The sequence below is a fragment of the Petaurus breviceps genome, unplaced genomic scaffold (assembly GCF_028583685.1).
Source record: "Petaurus breviceps papuanus isolate PSGF00001 unplaced genomic scaffold, PetGlider_PUasm1.0 175, whole genome shotgun sequence".
Lineage (NCBI taxonomy): Eukaryota > Metazoa > Chordata > Mammalia > Diprotodontia > Petauridae > Petaurus > Petaurus breviceps.
Window position 1 is genome coordinate 14,602,749 of NW_027185764.1, and position 19,913 is coordinate 14,622,661.

The 19,913-nt window shown below is 38.4% G+C and overlaps 1 protein-coding gene across 3 annotated transcripts in view; it reads left to right on the plus strand.

The window, feature by feature from the left end:
• The window catches only part of MAD1L1 (mitotic arrest deficient 1 like 1), an 865,451-nt gene that overhangs the window by 62,083 nt on the left and 783,455 nt on the right, over nt 1–19,913 (plus strand). Inside the window, exon 1 of one of the 3 annotated variants that reach the window (XM_069084814.1) lies at nt 17,206–17,228. The exons of the other annotated variants lie outside the window; for them this stretch is intronic. The gene's annotated coding sequence lies outside the window, so the exon portion shown is untranslated. Of the gene's footprint in view, nt 1–17,205; nt 17,229–19,913 lie in introns of those variants that run through there. 3 annotated transcript variants of the gene reach the window in all.

The window sequence follows — 19,913 nt, forward strand, 5'->3', positions numbered from 1 at the left end:
GCCCCTGGTGTATAAGTTCTTGAAGCTCTTGATAAATCAACTACAGAAAATCTTTGCTCATGTTGGAAAGGTAAAAAAGTTAATTCTCTTTCTCTTGGTAATTTTTAAAGGGGTAGGGGTAGTGTGTAAGTTGACTCTTAGGACCAGAATTTTTCCTTCTTAGAGTGCTCAAATACTCTCATGCATCTGTGACTTCATATGTTCAGTAGTTCCCTGTAATGATTCAGATTTTAACCCATTATTACCACAAGGTGATTTTCTCCATGGAAGTCTGCCCAGGATCCTAGAGTCCTTCCTTACTTTTTTTTTCTTTTTTTGGAGGAGGGAAGGCAGGGCAACTGGGGTTAAGTGACTTGCCCAAGGTCACACAGGTAGTTTTGTGTTAAGTCTCTGAGGCTGTATTTTAACGTAGGTCCTCCTAACTCCAGGGCTGGTGCTCTATTCACTGCGCCACCTAGTTGCCCACCCTTCCTCACTTTCTCATGAACATCATAAGAGTACTATTGGAGCACTCTCTCCATCCATCCCTTTCTCCTTATGACTAGTCTACCTTCTTTGTGTGTCCCCCAAGGTTTTGTTCTGGCTGCTTTTATCTTGCACCTCTGTTCTATTTTTGTTATTGATCTCATCTGCTCCCATAGATTCAATTATCATCTCCATTATGATTCTTAGTTCTACTTTTCCCATCCTAATTTTTCTCCTTAGCCATAGTTTTACATCACCAGCTGCTTATTTGACATCTGAACAGGATGTGATATAGATGTCTTAAACTCAGTATATCCAAAATTTAACTCCTTATCTTTTTCCTTAAACTCTCTCCTCTTCCAGACTTCCCTCTTACTGTTTAGAGCACCACAATTTTTCCAGTCAGCCAGGGTCAAGCCTAGATGTCATCTTCTTGTCTTCACTGGCTTTTACTACCCATATTCAACCTGTTGTCAGTATTTATTAATTTTACTTTTTTTTCTTTTTTGGAGGAGGAAAGGTAGGGCAATTGGGGTTAAGTGACTTGCCCAAGGTCACATGGCCAGTTTTTGTGTTAAGTGTCTGAGGCCGGATTTGAACTCAAGTCCTCCTGATTCCAGGGCCGGTGCTCTATTCACTGCACCACCTAGCCACCCCATTAATTTTACTTTTATAACATCTCTTGAATACTTCCCTTTCTCTCTTCCACATAGCCATTTCTCTGATGCTTGCCTTCCATCACCTCATTCCATGGACTATTATAATGGCCTTCTTGGTAGTCTCTGTGCCCCAAATCTCTCTCTACTCCAATCCTTCTTCCACTCAACTCTCATGTTAATCTTCCTTAAATTAAATCTGACCATGGTATTCCCCTACTGAGTAAACTGCAGTGGTTCCCTACCACCTCCAGGATCAAAAATAAAATTCCGTTTGCCATTCAAAGCCCTTCATTATGTGTTGCTTGGCCCCAACTTTTCTAGTCTCCTTACACCTTACACCTGACATGTGCTCTGAAATTACATTGCACTGACCTTCCTTGCTGTTTCTCACAGTATGACTCTATCTCTTAACTGAGCATTTTCACTGACTGACTTTATTTGAAAACCTCGGTCTCTCTCCCACCCCATCTCCACCTCCTAGCTTCTTTAGCTTCCTTTAACTCTCAGTTGCAGAAAGCCTTTCCTGAAGCTTTTGGATGTATGTGCCTTCTCTTTGATGATCTCCTCTTTATCTTGCCTCCATCTTCTTTGTATCTGCCCCTTTGCACATAAGCTCCTTGAGAGCCAGGCCTGTGTTTTGGTTTTGGCCATTCTTTATTCCCAGTGCATAGCATAGTTCCTGGCACGTAGTAAGTGCTTGACAACTGCTTTTTGACTGACTGACTAACAGTGCTGCCTTTCAATTTCCTCAAAGCAACCTCGCTTTCTTTTTCCTCTTCTATAACTCTAGGCTCAGCTCCTTGTCCATCTGTATTATCTGTCCCAGACACAAATATTGTTTGATATGCTTTATAGCGTATATCTGTTAATATGTGTTTAGAAATCTGTGCCCTGGATAAAAGTGCTGCACTCAATATGCCAGCATATTTGGAAAACACAACGGTGGCCACTGGATTGGAAAAGATCAGTTTATGTTGCAATCCTGAAGAAGGGCAGTGCCAAAGATTGTTCAAATTACTGAACAATTGCACTCATTTCACATGCCAGCTCCAGATTCTGCAAGGTAGGTTTCAGCAATATGTTTTTAAGTGGCCAAGGCACTAGAGATGAAATTGGCAACATTCACTGGATCATGGAGAAAACAAGAGAGTTCCAGAAAAACATCTTCTTCTGCTTCATTGACTACACTAAAGCATTTGACTTTGTGGCAAGTCCTCAAAGAGCTGGGAGTACCAGATCATCTTTCTTGTTCCTGAGGAACCCGTGTGAGGGCTAAGAAGTGAGCATGGAACAACTATTGGCTTAAGATTGGAAAAGGAATGTGACAAGGCTGTATATTGTCACCTTAGTTATTTAAATTAATGTGCAGAGTATATCATACGTAATGCCAGGATGGGTAAATAAAAAATTGGAATTAAGGTTGCTGGGAGAAATATCAGCAGGCTCACATATATGTAGACGATATCATTCTTATGGCAGAAAATGAAGAGGAATTAAGAAGCATCTTGATGAGAGTGAAAGGAGACTGTAAAAACGGTCTTAAAACTTAATACCAAAAAACCCTGAGATCATGGCAACTGGTCTCATCACTTCCTGGCAAATAGAAGGAGAAGAAATGGAGGTCATGTTAGATTTTATATTCTTGGCCTCAAAGATCCCTGCAGACAGCAACTGCAGCCATGAAATTAAAAGATGCTTGCTCCTTGGAAGGAAAGCTATGGCAAATCTGGACGGAATATTACCTTGCTGACAAAGTTCCAGATATAAAAGCTATGATTTTTCCAGTAGCAATGTATGGCTTTGAGAGTTGGACTATAAAGAAAGCTGAGGTGCTGCAGAATTGACACTTTGGAATTGTGGTGCTGCAGAAGACTTTTGTGAGTTTCTTGGAGAACAAATTAGTCAATACTTAAAAGAAATTAATTCAGACTATTCGTTGGAAGGTCAGATATTGAAGCTGAAGCTTACGTACCTTGACTAGATAGTGAGAAGGTGGGACCCATTGGATAAGACCCTACTGTTGGGAAGGATTGAAGGCAAAAGGAAAAGGGAATGTCAGAGGATACATAGTGTCATGGAAACAACAAATATGAACTTGGACAGACTTTGAGAGATAGTGGCACATAGAAGGGCCAGGAGCACTATGGTCCATGAGGTCATGAAGAGTTGGACATGACTGAACAACAATAATATTAACAACAGGAGCGTAGTCAAGATGGCAGAGTAGAAACAGGACTTCCGCAGGGCTCTGGCTTCCACCTCCCCCAATTCATGTAAAAGGGGACTCTGAACAAACTTTGGAGCTACAAAACCCACAAAATGACACATTGAAGATAACCTCCCACTGAGGACAGCCCAGCAGGCCGGCAGGAATTGGCCAGCACAGCACTCTGGGAGCAGAGCTCAGCCTCGTCGAGCTGGAGGTTTTAGCCCCAGGGTGGGCCTGATCAACCATAGGCTGGAGGGACTTCAGATCACCAGGAGATGTGGTGGTTTCCAGAATTATCAACACATAGATGCTAAGGACAAAGTGAGAGTTCATTGCACTGTGTACTTTGGGATCCAGTACTTGGGAGTGCCATTGGCCTTTGTCCCCGGGGTGAGAAACGGCTGAGGCACTGTAGCCGTGCAACCGCCCCCACGTGGCAGCTTCAGCTCCTGGCCTGCAGAGTGTAGGGGGACCAAGCACCAGTCTGAGGGGTTCTGGGTATTTGTATGTATGTGCACACACTTACATATTATTATGCATACATATGTAAATAAAGTCTCTTATGTTTTGAATTACTTACCCTTAGAGATGTTTGGGTTTTTGAAGTTGATTGTGACTTAAGGTATTTGGGGAGAATATGTCTCCAGTCATTATTTCATGTTAACTAGAAAGGAGAATTTGTCTCGTTTAGTGTATTCCCAAAGCTATAGTTCTTTTCTTCCTTCTTCCCTTCCTTTCTTTATTTTTCTTTTCTCTTTTGAGTTCCGCTGTAGATGGTCTTATTTCTTGAAAAATCAAGAGAAGCAACAATCTGTGTTAATGAGGAACAAAGTTTGATTGCCAATTAGGATCATAAGATTTAGAGCTTGAAGGAACTTTGAAGGTCATTTAGTTCAACCCCTCAGTTTCCAGGAGGAAACTGAGGCTCAGAGGCTAAGTGACTTGCTTAAGGTCATATAGCTAAAAATTAGCAAAGTCAGGATTAGAATTTTAGGGCCTCTAACTACAAAAGCAGTGTTCTTCCCATTGCACTGCCAAGTGGATTCCTGGCATCTGGGTCATGAACTGGGTGACAGGAACTAGGGATATAAGCCTTGTATCTGTTTATTGTGATTATGGCCAAATCACTTTCCTATATGGCCAAATCACTTTCCTATCACAATTTTGTCATCCCCCTGATCGCTTTGAATGATTGAAGAGTGTTGCGAGAATGGTTGTTACGTTTCATTTTTAAGTTCTCAAAAAAATCCACCTAGTACCAAGCTTGAGATGTTATTTATATATAGCAGTATTGGTTTGAGGGGGCAAAGTGGGCTTGGAATTTCCTTTTGTCTCAGAATGGTTGGCTTGGATAGAGCCAGAGAGGAGATTTAGATAGGTCCACATTTGATGTTCCCTGTTTAGGTAGACCATTTTCCTTGTGGGTACAACAGAACCATTGGAGACTGATGCTTAGTAGAGTTAGTGAGGAAATACCCATAGGACAACTTTTTTTTTTTAATGTTAATGTTCAAACCTGTAATCTGAGAACTACTGCTTATTTTGTTTCATTCGTTATCCTGGGTAAGGAAGAGATTGTGGATCTCTCTCCATTCCTTTGTCAGATTGCTTGGTTGGAGCCTGTGGATAGTTTGGAAGTATATTGTGTTCTGTCTTGTGTGGCCCAAGCCCATCCAACCCACTAAATGATGCTGCCCAGTTGGTGCCCTGGCCCCAAGCTTAGAAGGTTCTTTTGGTAAGTTGCCTGTCAATTTAGCATCCACCAAGCTTAGCACATGTGCAGGCAGCATGAGGCCCATCACTGGCTAGTATCTAATTTAGAAATGATGGCTCCCAGCTGAACTTTGGCAGTGACAGCAATCCTGGCCTTCTGGAGAGATGACCTGTTTGTTGTTTTTGATGGAGCACCTGTCACCTTGTTGGCAGGTGCTTGGCAGTGCCCGGTAGCTCATCTAGTTTCTCTGGAAGGTAGCAGAAGAGCTATAATTACTTGGAGAGAAAGCATTTAACTTCTGAGGAGGAAACACAATGCTATCTTGTTCATGGAGGCGGCTGAGTTAGAAGATTAGCAATTAATTTTTTATTCTCTATAAATTACTCTTCATTTTCATGGAACCAAACAGTTCTGCTACGACTAGGGAGGGGGAGGCCTCTAACCCTCATTTGATTTTGCTTGTTGGGGCTGTTCAAATTTGGTTTTGGGTCAACTGGATTAGTAGATACATATGTGAAAAATAAATATGCACTTATCCTAGGTCATTGTCTACTCGCTCTTTGTGGATTTTTCTCTGCTCTTTGTTACTGAGATTTTTTTTTTCTTCCAGTTATCTCTTTTTAAAATGGGCATATTGAATTTGTAAAGGGTAACTTCCCCAATAGATATGTAATAAATGTGTGCTACCAGAGGTTGTTTTTGAATTTCATTTACAACTTATGAAAAATTTTATTTTATATTGCCTTTTAAACAAAATCACATTTGATTTCATATAGAAAAATTCTGTACTTAGAATGAGTTGTACATTTTGCGTGAGGGAGGAGTCCCATAGCTTACTTGATAATAAAAATACTCATTGCTCTCTGAGAGTGCTTTAAACAGTTTTAAGAATTTTATTATAACGTCCCAAATTGGAGACTTAAAAAAAAATTCATTTTTTCTTCCAGCCTTCACAAAAAGTTCTCTTTTGCCTAGGAGTCACACCTATGAGTCTGGATACTATGCCTACAGCTCTTAAGTAACTTTTTTTTTTCTTTATTTACTTTGGATATTTTGATTGTTTTCTCGAACCTGATTGCAATATGATTTATCAGTTAGGTGTCTCTAAAACTCATATGTGGTACTCCTGAAAATTGAATAAATTGCAGTGGAATTCACTAGCCAGAGTCCCACAGTCAATTTAAAGAGATGGAATTTGGACCCACGTCTTCTGACTGAGTCTACACTCCTAGTAGGACTTGAAGAAGACTTTGGTAGTATGGCATCTTAATTATCACTTTTAAGTTTATTTGGCAGACTTTTCATCACAAATTTACCTTCCAGATTTTATGAGAGACTTATTCCATAGAATAAATATCCTTTTCCTGATGACTGGAAAGTTCTCAGAACAAGGGCCCCTTTCCAGTTGTCTGTGTCCCCCTTCAATGTTGTCCCTCCCTAAGCTCAGTGACTAAACTTGTTCCTCTGGCAGGTTTTCAAGGCTGTCCAGGAGTAGGATGGTTTGTTTCTTTTATATAGGGTTACCCAGTTATTCCAAGCCCCATGGGCCAGGGTCATATTCTTCCCATTGCTACGAAAAGACTGTATAATTCTCTCGGATCTGAACAATAAGCTTTGTATCTGTTTGTACAGTAATGAGCTGCTTTTGTTTCCATCAGAAATGTATGCCAATGTCTGGAGCGTTTCCATTTACTGACAACCCTTGCCAAATTAATTTTATTTAATTATCTCCCAGGGCTAAGCTTGAATACATTTTGTGTTAAATTCTCCGTTTCTCCCTCTTCTGAACGAAATAGACTTAATATCCTTGTTAAAATCTGATTAAAACTAAAATTGAGTTTTTTGAAGTCTGATTATCCCATGAAATGGAATTTTTAAACCTAATTACGAATGGATTTGCATATATTTTTCAGCACCATTGAAAAGAAAGTCGAAATAAATTTATTAATGAAATCCTTTTCTGTTGTCGTCTTGGGGCATGACGTGAGTATATGGGAATGGGGAAAAGAGAGAAAACCTCTCTCCACCCTCCTCTTATTCTCATTCTCTCTCTCTCTCTCTCTATCTCTCTCTCTCTCTCTCTCTCTCTCTCTCTCTCTCTCTCTCTCTCTGTCTCTGTCTCTCTCTCTTTCTTTCTCTCTTTTCCCCCTCTTAGTTTCCAAGGATTCTGAATTCAGATTCATTTTCTTTCCTCTTGTTCCCACTCCCTCACTTTGCGTAATTGACAGTTTTTCTTGGAGTTGCACTGTATTACTAACCTCTTTTCATGTGCTCAGAGTTCTTAATATTTGAGAACAAATACGGAGGAAAAATTGTACTTGACTTCAACCTTTGTTGTCCTCTCCTGTACTTTTTGTGAAGGTGCTATGGGTTAGAATTATAATGAGTGAGGATTTTGAGTCCTGGGAAGTTCTAAGATTTTGTTTTTATAGCATTTCACTCTAGATTTGGAATTCCAAGAATGAATTTTGACTCCCAGCTCTCCCATATACTCTAATGTTGAGCATGCCACTTAAGAGATAGCCTTTTTGGGGCAGCTAAGTGACACAGTGAATAGAGCACTGGCCCTGGAGTTAGGAGGACCTGAGTTCAAATATGGCCTCGAACACCTAACTCTTACTAGCCCTGTGACCTTGGGCAAGTCACTTAACCCCAATTGCCCTGCCTTCCTCCCTCCAAAAAGCAAAAAAAGCAAAAAAAAGAGCCTTTTGGTACAGGAGAAAGCACTGCAGTTGGAGGCAGAGGGCCATTGTTCAAGTATTGACTCTATATTTACTACCTTTCTGACCTCGGTTTCCTCGTTTAAGAAATAAGGTTGTTATATTAGATGACCTTTAAGGTCTCATCAAACTCCAAATCTGTCAAAACATGAAATGTAACCTTTCTAAAACTCAGTTTTCGTATCTGCAGAATGGGGATGAATAATATCTGCACCATCTGCCTCACAGACTTTTCATGAGAAAGTATTATGTCTCATATAAAATGCTGTAGAAATGTGAGTTACTGTTAAAAAAAAGTTTACCCATTGTGGCCTCCATGCATTGTGGAGAAATGGTGCTGATCCAAGAGGAAGTATTTACTGTGCTATGTGCTGATTCATGTAGTCAGCATGTGCAGTGCCGTGGTCTGCCTGTTGGTGAAGTGCCCTGGCTTGACTAGCGTTTTTACTAAGTACTTAGATTCTTTGAATCTTAACTTGTCTTTACATGGAATGAAATCATATTTGTTCAGTCATTTTTCAGTTGTGTCTGAGTCTTCACGACCCCATTTGGGGTTTTCTTTTCTTTCTTTTTTTTTTTTTTAAGCAATTGGGATTAAGTAACTTGCTCAGGGTTACACAGCCAGGTGTTTCTGGGTGGGTGCTAAGTGTCTGAGCCTGGATTCAATCCCAGGTCATCCCGACTCTGGGGCCGGTGCTCTTACTTGCTGTGCTATCTGGCTGCCCCGGGGTTTTCTTTTCAGAGATACTGGCATGGTTTGCAATTTCCTTCTCCAGCTCATTTTACATATGAGGAGACTGAGGCACACAGGGGTAAAAGACTTGCCCAAGGCCACACACCTGTTTGGTGTCTGAGGATCTTTTTGGACTCAGGAAGAATCATCCTGACTTCAGGTCCTGCACTTTATCCACTGGGCCACCTAGCTCCCCAATGTTTTCTAGAGGCCTGCACCAAAATGAATTTCTGCCTCCTGTTCCAAAAACCTTTATATTTTCATGCAGTTTTGTCCAAATGAGGAAACTGATCTCATTTGCATGAAATAAATTTATGGAGAAGCCTTTATTAAAAAATGATGGTGTATAGGTCACTGGGCTGGGCGCACAACAAGCTCAACAGCCCCTGTTCTCGGGGCCTGCGTTTGTATCAGGGGAGGTGACACAAGGTGGTCTTGGCTGTTGGGCAGTTGGAGGTGCATGTGTTCTGGATGCAGGGCCCAGCCACACGGCAGTGCATCTTCTTTAGCGTCATTTCCATGGATAAAGCGTATGTTTTTCACATTTTGAAATGAAGCCAAAGACTTTGGTGGCAAGGAATTTCTTTTCTGGGTCTTCAGTCGCTGTGTCTGCTGAGGAGTTGATGATGCAGCTTCTCAGAGGCAGTTTCCAGGGCACATTTCCATAAAGGTTGCTTCACATGTATTGGAAACAGTGCTGGTGGTCTGGGAGATTTTTGGGCTCAAGGTCCTGGGTTGCCTCCCCTAATGTCTAAGGGCAGATTGAGGTTTGCACCATCTGGAATGTGGCATCTCCTGTCTCCTGTCCCTCTTTTTTTTTTTTCTTCCTTTTGGAGGGCAGTTGGGGTTAAGTAACTTGCCCAAGGTTACATGGCTAGTTTTTTTTGTGTGGGTGTTAAGTGTCTGAGGCCAGAACTGAACTCGGGTCCTCCTGATTCCAGGGCCGGCGCTTTACTCACTGCGCCACCTAGCCACCCCTGCCTGTCCCTCTTTTAGGATGCGTTGCTGCTTCCCACTAGGTTGATTTGTTTGCCTGTGAGTGTTTGATGGTATTCTTGGTGGTAGAGATGGTGGGATTTTATCTCCCCTGGAGGTGCTCTCCTGGATGGTAGCTTTGGTAATGGGCTGACAGTAGGGGCTGGTGAACTGGAATGCCTTGCTATATTCCACCAGGGCTGATGGAAATAGGCAGCCATACATTTTGTGGTCTAGTGAGAGAGAAGAACAGTAGGAGTGGACAGGACCCAAAATTAAGCAATTCACAAGCAGTTTTTAAAGGCCTGCTCTGTACAAGGTATATGCTGAGGATACAAAGACAAAAATGAAGTAATATCTAGTGGGAAGGTAGCATTAGCAAAAATCCGGTGCCTAGGCTTCCTAACAAGAGGCAAACAAGAGAATGTCTTTGTAGATCTAATTTTTCAAAGCTGTAATAATCCTTGCCTTCTATGTAATGCAGATGTTTTGAGGCAACATGAGTCTGAATATTTCTAGAAGAGAGCATTTTGTAAATATGAGATGGCATTAGGCCATGGCAGGTTACTCACCTAACTCTATCATTAGACTTTAAATGACAAAGGGAAAATAATCTAGCTTCTCAGATCTCAAATCATAGTCGGTCTTTTAAAAGAAAGTTCTCTTTAAGATACATCGTAAACTTTTTATATTAGACTTCCATTATTTCCATATTTCTGTGGTGTTTTCTTTATGGAGATTGGTTAGTGAAGCTGCTGTGATTGCATCTTGAAGCTGCCCCATTCTCCTTTAATGAGCTACTTCGAATCAGGCTTATGAGGATGAGAGGCTAACTTTAGCTGGAAGCAGATAACATGAGTCTACTTGTAGGAGAGCAGTGCCTGTCAGAGAAGAGTCCAGTTTGGTTGTCTGTTAGGAGAGGTGGAGTACAGGTTTCCCCTTAGCAGGCTCCAGGCAAGAGTCACTGTCATAGTCTTCTCCATGGGAGTAGCTTGCTTCTGAAAGATATTTCATTAGTTCAGCTAGGCCCAGATGTAAAAAAAATCTTAATATTGATTTGTAAGCTCATTTGTATATAACTTATGTCTTTGAATTATACAGTTTCCTTCCTTCCCTTCCTCCTTCCCTCCCTTTTTCACCCCTTACTTCCTTCTTCTTTTCCTCTCTTTCCTTCTTTCTTCCTTTTCTCCCTCTCTCTCTTCTTTCTTTCCTGTATTTGTCACAGGTTTCTTTAGGTATCCTTACTACTTTTCCTTACTACTGTTCATCTCTTTTTTCCTTTTGGAGGCCAATTGGGGTTAACTGACTTGCCCAAGGTCACATGACTTAAGTGTTAAGTGTCTGAGGCCGGATTTGAACTCAGGTTCTCCTGACTCCAGGGCTGGTGCTCTGTTCACTGTACCACCCAGCTGCCCTACTACTATTCAAATATGATCTAATTTTAACATAATTTTTTTTAGGTATATCTGCTTCCTAAATGAATACATATCTATGACCATCTGCTTTCTTCTTCCTGTCATAGTTTAGAATGATTGTCATGTAACTGTAGACATTCTATTTCAAATCCAGTTCAACAAACATAGTTAGTATCTAGGTTAGAGCATCTGTGCTAGTCACTGGAGGGAAGGGAAGAAAAGGAGAGATACTGAGATGGACATATTACTTATGCCTTCCTATTCAAGATTGCCCTGTACCTGTTTGTTATGCAGTTTGGATATATCCACACAGGTACATGTTGTTTCCTCTGTTAGAATGTGAGCTTCTTGAGGAAAGGGACAGTTTCCCTTTCTTTGTTGTATCCTTGGTGCCAACCATGGTGCCTGGACTTTAGTAAATATTAACTTTATTGCTTGGTTGAAAAAGTCATATTCCCTGATCTTGAGGATATTACAGTCTAGTAAAGAGGGGCATCAAGCAGAAGTAAAAATAATACAAAGTGGGGCACAAATAATAAATATATATTATATAATATAAATAATACAAAGCGTAAGAGAGCTACAGTGAGAGAGCAATGGAGTGAAAAATAATTCATTTCTGACTGGTGGGAATGAGGGAGGGCATTGTGGACAAGGAGGCATTTGAGCTAAACCTTAAAGGATGGCTGGGCTTTAAAAATTTTTTTAGTATGAATTTGAAAATATTAAGAAATATGAACATTGCATTAATATTCAAAGAAAACTAATATGTTCTTTATTAATATTCAAAAATTAGAAAATGAAGAATGCATATGAAGCTGAATTTCTGCATTTGGTTTCTTTTAAGTTGTGTATTGAGTTGAATATTAAAGTAACAAAACTTCCATGTTTGGTTATATCCCCTTTTCAACTTGCTTCTGTCTTCTTTGTGTATTGAGATGTTTTGTTGATGTTCATTTCTTTCTTTTTTAATTTATCACTATCACTACTAGCCAACTCCACTGACCCACATATTCTGCCTTAGAAACCATCTCATAAATATAGTCAAGTAAAACAAGTTTTGTGACGTCTATTGTGTACCTATGTTCCATTACTTTTCTTCTAAGAGGAGGGAAGTATATGTATTGTCAGTGTTATGAAATGATGACTGCTCATTTCATTGATCAGAGTCCTTCAATCTTTCAAGATTGTTTTCTTTTACATCATTGTAGCCATGGCATAAATTGTTCTGGTGCTTCTGCTCACTCTATTCCGAATTAGCTCATACAAATGTCTTAGCTTTTTTTGAACTTCCCTTTTTATCCTTTATTGCCATATAGTATCATTCCATTATGTTTGCGTGGCATTTTTTTTTTACAGTTATTCCCCTAAAGATGGCGACCTATTTTGTTTCCAGTTTTTTTGCTATCAAAAAAAGAAAATAAAGGTTGCTATAAATAATTTTGTGTGTGTGCATGTGACTCTTTTTCCTTTCTTTCATTTCTTTTGGATACATGCCTAGAAGTGGTATCATTGTGTCAAAGGGTATTCACAGTTTAGTAACTTTTTTCCTAATTGCTTTTTGGTAAGTGTAGACCAATTTACAACTCTACTGACAGTGCTTTAGTTTGCTTGTGTTCCCATAGCCCTTCCAATGATTGCTGATTTCCCTTTTTGTTGTCTTTTTCAATCTAATAATGTTTGTGAGGTAGAATCTCAGAATTGTTGTAATTTGCATTTCTCTTATTACAAGGGAATTAGAGTATTTTTTAAAATGTGATTGTTGATAACTTGTATTTCTTTTTTTTTTTAAACCATCTTTTTATAGCCTCTTGTGGAGCATTTTTATATAATTGTATCAGTGCCCTATGTATTTGGATTATTAGACATTTATTTGAGAAATTTGCTACAGATATTTTCCCCACACTTAACAGTTTCCTTACTTATTTAAATTCCACTTATTTTATTTGTACAACAATTTTTCAGTTTTATGTAATCAATTTGCCTATTTTTTTTTTCCTGTTATCACCTCTATCCTTTGTTTGGTCAAGAATTCCTCTTCCCTCTCTACATGTATTTGTGAAACCTCTTGTCCTCAAATTTGTTTATGATTAGATCTTTTATGTTTAGATTGTGTTATCTATGTGGAGTTTGTTTTAGTATGTTGTGTGAGATGTCACTTTAAACTTAATTCTTCTCAGACTGCTTTCTAGTTTTTCCAGAATTTTTTTTAGCATCAGGGAGTCCTTACTCCAATAGTTGGTCTTCTTGTATTTATTGAACACTGTAATACTAGTTTCATTTATTTAATTCTGGATCTTATCTGTTCTATTGATCCACTTCAGTGTTTTTTAAAAGTACCAATAAGTACTGCTTTGTTGTATAGTTTGAGATCTGCCCTGCCGAGGTCCCTTACCTTCCACCTTTTTTTTTTCATTATTTTCATTGAAATTCTGGAGTTTTTGTTTCCCCTGAAAATGTTTTGTTATTTTGCTTTGTTTGATGAAGTAATCCTTTAGAAATTTGATTGCTATGCACTGAATCTGTAAGTTATTTTAGTTAGTGTTTTCATTTTTCTTAGCACAGCCCAACTGTGAGAAGTTAATATACTTCCAATTGTTTAAATATGTTTTTACTTATGTAAAGAATGTTTTTAAATTATAGTTATATGATTCTTAAGTATATAGTGGTAAGTAGACTTTCATATTTTCTGCATTCCATAGTTATTTTTTAAACTAGATGTTACTGATAGCTTTTGTTTTTCCACCACCTAAATTTTCCCCTATATCTACCCTCCTCCCCACTCCCAAAGAGAAAAGCCATACACACAGTTATTTTTAATGGATTTTTTTCCTGCTAAATTACATTGTTATTATTGAGAATGTTAAAATATTTTGTGTTTTTTTTGATATCCTGTTTGTGAAGCTATTATTTCAATTATTTTTTTTAGTTGAATTACTAGAGTTCTCTAAGTAAACTATTATGTCACCTATGAAAAATGATAATTTTATTTCTTCTTTGCTTCTGCTTTTTTCCTTCAGTTTCTTTATTGGGATCTTATTGCTATAGCTGAAGCAGCAAGGTAGCTCAGTGAATAGAGTGCTGAGCCTGGAATCAGGAAGACCTGAGTTCAAATGTGGTCTCAGACACTTAATAGCATTGTTTTTTTGTTTTTGTTTTTTGCTTTTTGGAAGGCAATTTGGGGTTAAGTGACTTGCCCAAGGTCACACGGCTAGTTTTGTGTGTGTGTGTGTGTGTGTATGTTAAGTGTCAGAGGCCGGATTTGCACTCAGTTCCTCCTGACTCCAGGGCCTGTGCTCTATTCGCGGTGCCATCTTAGCCACCCTTGTATATTTATTTTTATTTATTTTGTGGTTGTTTTTTTTTGCTTTTTGGAGGGCAGCTGGGGTTAAGTGACTTGCCCAAGGTCACATGGTTAGTTTTTGTGTTAAGTGTCTGAGGCCAGATTTGAACTTAGGTCCTCCTGACTCCAGAGCTGGTGCTCTATTCACTGTGCCACATAGCCACCCCCACTTAATAGCATTGTGACCCTGGGGAAGTCACTTAACCTCTGTTTGCCTTAATCCACTGGAAAAAGAAATGGGAAAGCACTCTGGTATCTTTGCCAAGAAAACAAAGAGTTGGACATGACTGATTCAACATGATTTAACAACAATTGCAATAGCTAGCTTTTTTGTGAACTTATTTGATTGACCTCTAACATTTATTTCTCCATTTCAGATATTTCTAACTCTTGTTTTCACATAGATATTGTTTATCATATTAAGGAAACGCCCATTTCTTCCTAATTTTTTAATGTTTGTAAGAGAAATGGGCATTATTTTTTGTCAAAACTTTATTTACAGTATTGATTACATTCCTTTAATTTTTATGATTGTTTTATATGGTTTATTGTATTTATATTTTTCCTAATATTGATTCCTGGTATTTGTATTCAACCTGATCATGGTATATGATCCTTTTAGTATGTTGCTTTAGTCTTTTTGCTAATACCAAATTATATATGTATATCTATCTATCTATATAGAGATAGATATTCATTAGAGATATTCATAGTTTTCTTTCTCTGCTTTATCTCCCACTGGTTTCAATATCAAGACCTTATTTATCCCGTAGAAGAAGTTTTATAGGCTCTCTATTTCTGGATTATTTACAAAAATTCATATAATATCAGAGTTAACTATTTTCTGTGTATTTGCTAGAATTCACTTGTAAATTCCTCTTCATATCTCTCTGCCTCTACCTCCATCCTTAGTGGTTTATTGAATTTATGGATTGTATTATTTAAACTCTGTATTTTTTTGTTTTAATCTACATATTTTGTAGTCTTGTAAAAACAAAAAAACTAAAATAGACGTCAGCCAAAAGATATTTTGCTGGTTTAAAAAGGGGAAACAGGATTAGATTGCTCTGAGTGCTGTTCCTATTCTGCAAGGCATAGCTATATACTTTTATAGGCTTTTTAGTGAGTGTAGTTTTCCAATTATAAGGAAAATACAATTACAACTAAGATATTCTATGGAGTTTAATATACAAGAACTGAGATGAGGGAAAATTTCTGGTACATTTTAATTTATAAATAATTTTTTTTTCTTTTTGGAGGGAGGAAGGCAGGGCAAATTGGGGTTAAGTGACTTGCCCAAGGTCCCACTGGCTAGTAAGTGTTAAGTGTCAGAGGCTGGATTTGAACTCAGGTCCTCCTGACTCCAGGGCCGGTGCTCTATTTACTGCGCCACCTAGCTGCCCCTATAAATAATTTCTGTAGTAGATGTTAACAAGCTCATTTTGGCAATGCAACTTTTTGTTCAACATGGAGTTAGTTTTCCTTACTTTTCTCCATCTTCCATTTCGTTCAAGGTTAAAGAATGAATCACTTGTCACTTTGACAAGGACTCTTAGCATTTCTATAACTGAAGGTTCATCCATAAGGGTCATGGGGGTGGGAGTGAGGGAAGTTTTTAGCACTGGAAGAACCCTGCAGTCAGTATTATGTGACCTGTACATTGAGTCTCAGTATCATTTGATAAACCCAGAATCGTTTGTCCACAAACAGGAAAATAAACAAAAAAAACCCACTTGATTTAAAGTTTCTTTTTATGGATGAAAGTAGTAGGTATACTAAATGGAAAGGCCTTAATCCATCCTGAGAATTTACAGACAATAAGTCAGAACATATTCAAAATCCTTCACAGCCTGGTTCCTTCCTGCCTTTACAGACTTGTTCTTTATTTCCCTCTACAAGCTATGATTCACTTCTATTGGACCGCTTATTGTTCCTAACATACCAACACTGATCTTTTGCTTTATTACCACTTTCATCATCATCTTTTGACTTTATCCCCATCTACTTCTGACTTTAAGATCCTCTGTTACTTCACCATAACCTCCATTTGTTCTTTATGCTCCAGGATAGTGATTGGCATCACCAACTTGAATAACGGCCTCTAATAGGTTTCAATTCCAGGGTGGATAACTGCGTCCCAAAAATAATACATAAGCACTTAAAACTACTCAGTAGTACAAGTGGAAGGATTTAAAACCCCACCATTCCCCTTATTTGTGAATTCAGTTGTGTCTGATGATAATAACAGTAAAATTCATCAAAAAAATTTATGGTTCTAGATGATCAGAGAAATTTGAAAGGAGTAGCAACATAGTTGCAGAAATATCAGAATTATTTTGTTAGTCTTTGGCCAGGAAGTCATAGCCTGGCCTGTTATTGGTATGATGGGATGAAACTCTTTGATGTTAGGCAAATGTCATAAATATTTTTTGGAATAGCCAATTCATGCGTCAGAACTATATACATTCCAAGGATCTTATAACCAGGCCCATTATCTAACTGGTGGGAAACTTTCCCACTTAAAATGAAAATAGCACAATAGGGAAAATAAATCAAGAGGATCCTGCCATTACTTTCAAAACACTGTTATGCAATGTAATAGATGAGGTTATTCAGTGCTAAATTAAGGAACTTGGATTTTATTGTGTAGAGAGTATAGAGTAATTTTAACAGATGAGTGACATCACTTAAATTGAACTGATTGGTATGAAGGGTGAAGGTGACACAGTGGATAGAATGCTGGGTCTGGAGTTAGGAAGACATCTTCCTGAGCTCAAATCTGGCTTCAGACATTAAACATGTGACCCTGGGCAAGTTACTTCACCATGTTTGCCTCAGTCTCCTTATCTGTAAAATTAGCTGGAGAAGGAAATGACAAATCACTACAGAGTCTTTGCCAAGACAAACCCCAAATGGGGTGAAGAAGAGTCAAACATGACTGAAAATGACTGAACAATGACAACAAATGAAGGATGAAGGAAGCTTGAAAATACAGGTAATTTAAAAAGACAGAAGCAACAAATAGTATTACAGTGAATTGGGAATGGAGAGTAGGGGCAGATTGAGTTGGCTGATTCACCCTTTGGGCCTTCAGAGAACATTTTTCTTCAATTAAATATTACCTCAGATGATGAGGATCTTGTAAGACTTTGTTAATATTAGAAAGAAAGATTGCTGCTCTGTTGTTGCTGTTTCCTTCCTCAGAGAGCATTGATGTACTCAGTATGATCATACTGTTTGTGAATTTTGTTTTCTGGTTTTTCTATAATCTTCCTCTGCCATGTTCTGTTTATGTGGAATACGTATGTATTTTGATCTGTATCACTTAGCTCTAAGACCTCCTGACCGCTCAGTCTAGCTGAGCAGATGGATCTATTTAGAGGGAAGCCTCCTATACTGTTAGGTGCTATGTCGGATGTGGGGCCAACAAATGTGTGAGAACCTATTTGGTTGTTACATTGCTTTATTTCCTATTTTAATGTCTCTTTGCCGATATAGTGGAGCCCCCTTCTTATACTTTCTACTTCTTTTGTATTCCTTGACAGTCTCTAATGTAATGATGATCACGGTAGAACTATTTATTATGTTTGGTGGACTGTTTTCCTTTTAAAGTGAAGTGATGGTCTTCTGTGGTAGGAGGCCAGAAGATTTGAAATTTCTGAGAAATATATTAGTAGAAGTTACTCTTCTGATTGCAACAGAAATTTTGTATATGGTATTTTCTTGACTAGAGTTGCTGACTTGCTGACTTGATCATTTGGATTTAATGCTAAAAACATTACCTGTGACTTGCCTTGCCTTTTTTTTTTAAATGAATAATCTTTATTCCATATCCATAGGTTAAAAGATAACTCTTCCATATACTGTGGTATTCTTTCACTTAACTGTGATTTTTCATTCCTTATGGACTGGCTTCAGGATAATTAGTGTTTTTTTGGTTTTTCTTTTGCTTTTTGGAGGTCAGTTGGGGTTAAATGACTTGCCCAAGGTCACATAGCTAGTTTTTGTGTTAAGTGTCTGAGGTCAGATTTGAACTCAGGTCCTCCTGACTCCAGGGCTGGTGCTCTATTCATTATTAGTGGTTTCTTTTTCAAGTTTTTGACAGCTCCCTGAAAAAAAATTTACTCTCCCTTTTCTTCTTTCTGTTGTATATTCATGTCCCCTTTTTCAGGAATCCTCTGAATGCAGTGGGCCTCTGAGCTTGAACTGGAAACAAACTGTCCTATGACACATACCCTTCTCCAGGAAGGGGAAGGGAAAGCCTGTTCTAAATGGGAAGCAGACCATCCAGCTGAGTAGAAGGCCAGGAATCTGGGCTTGGATTATACCTTTTCTATGCCAATAATATAATGTTCTAAAATCTCGACCTGGCTCAGTTACTTGGCAAAGTTTCTTGGTAAATGCCATCAAAGTTTAGACTCCAGAGGGATGGAACCAACCAATGGAAGTGCCTGTGTTCTGGTAACAGATCCAGGCCTCCTGCTTTGGGGGCTTCTGGGATTTTGCCTCTTGTTCCTGGTGTTACAGTTGAATCGACTCTGAGAAAGTGAGAAACTAGTGAGGAGGTTCAGTTTTGAAATAGCCAGTTTCACCTCAGCTCTACGTTCTTGGAAGTTAAACTGTTGAATCCTCAGGAAGAAAGTGAAGTGTTTTTTTTTTTCACCTGAGCAGGAACACTATAGTGTCTAGATCTCTTATAGGTAGAAAAGATTGGAAGAGTTACTTATATTTAAGGCATAATTGTCAGAATTTTTTCATTGGTCAGTAAGATAATAGAGAACACAAGCTTCTTGAGTAAAAACAGACCAAGATATTCTTGTTATAGCAACAAAAAATATTTGAGGACTTCCACCTGGTTAGATATTGTAGAGATTACCACCAAGAAAGTATGGTATGACTTCTGACTCTCAGTAGGTACAAATGTTTGGGCATAAAAGCACCTTCAGTAAATGTATATGATAAATGTGCATTTGTTGATGAAAAACCAGATTACCTTTTGTAGGTTTTCTGGCCTTATTTGGTTTCACTGTGATCACTAAGAATGAGAAAATATTACATAAATTTAGTAGTTTTTACTGTCTTGAGGTGTCTTTCACACTTTGGTCTCTTTTTAGTCTAATAGCTGTATCCTGGAAGTTCTTGGAGGTTTTTGAATTTATAATCCTGTAACACCTCCCATTCTGACTGTGGTTTTGAAAAGAAATTGAAACTTTATATATTAACCCAACCAGAGTAGCTTGTGATCAAGTAGCTTGTGTTTATAACAACAATCCCTTCCTTATCTTAATCCTGTAGAAACCGGTGGCACAGACTCTTGAGAAGTTATAATTACTTCTGGCTGATCAGAACCAGGGATTTCATGAAGGTAGTGAAGCTTCTCAGGCTTTTTGGAGAGCAGAACTGGCAACCAAAGAATAGTAATTGTGAAAATGCTCCCATTTCTGTCCTTAATGTGATTATATTCCTGCAGTTGTATTTTCTGTGAAAAAGTGAGTTATATTTGCTCTTCTTTTTTGGCTTTTGTGGAGAGTTGGGATCAGCTCCACTAGATTGAAGAGGATTTAATGTTCTCTTTGTGTTCAGGGACTTTGATATTACACCAGTGAGGTTCCCATACAATGAGGAGTCTTGAGTCAGATTGGAAGAGGGGAGTACTTAGGTTTATTAACAGTAGAGGGAC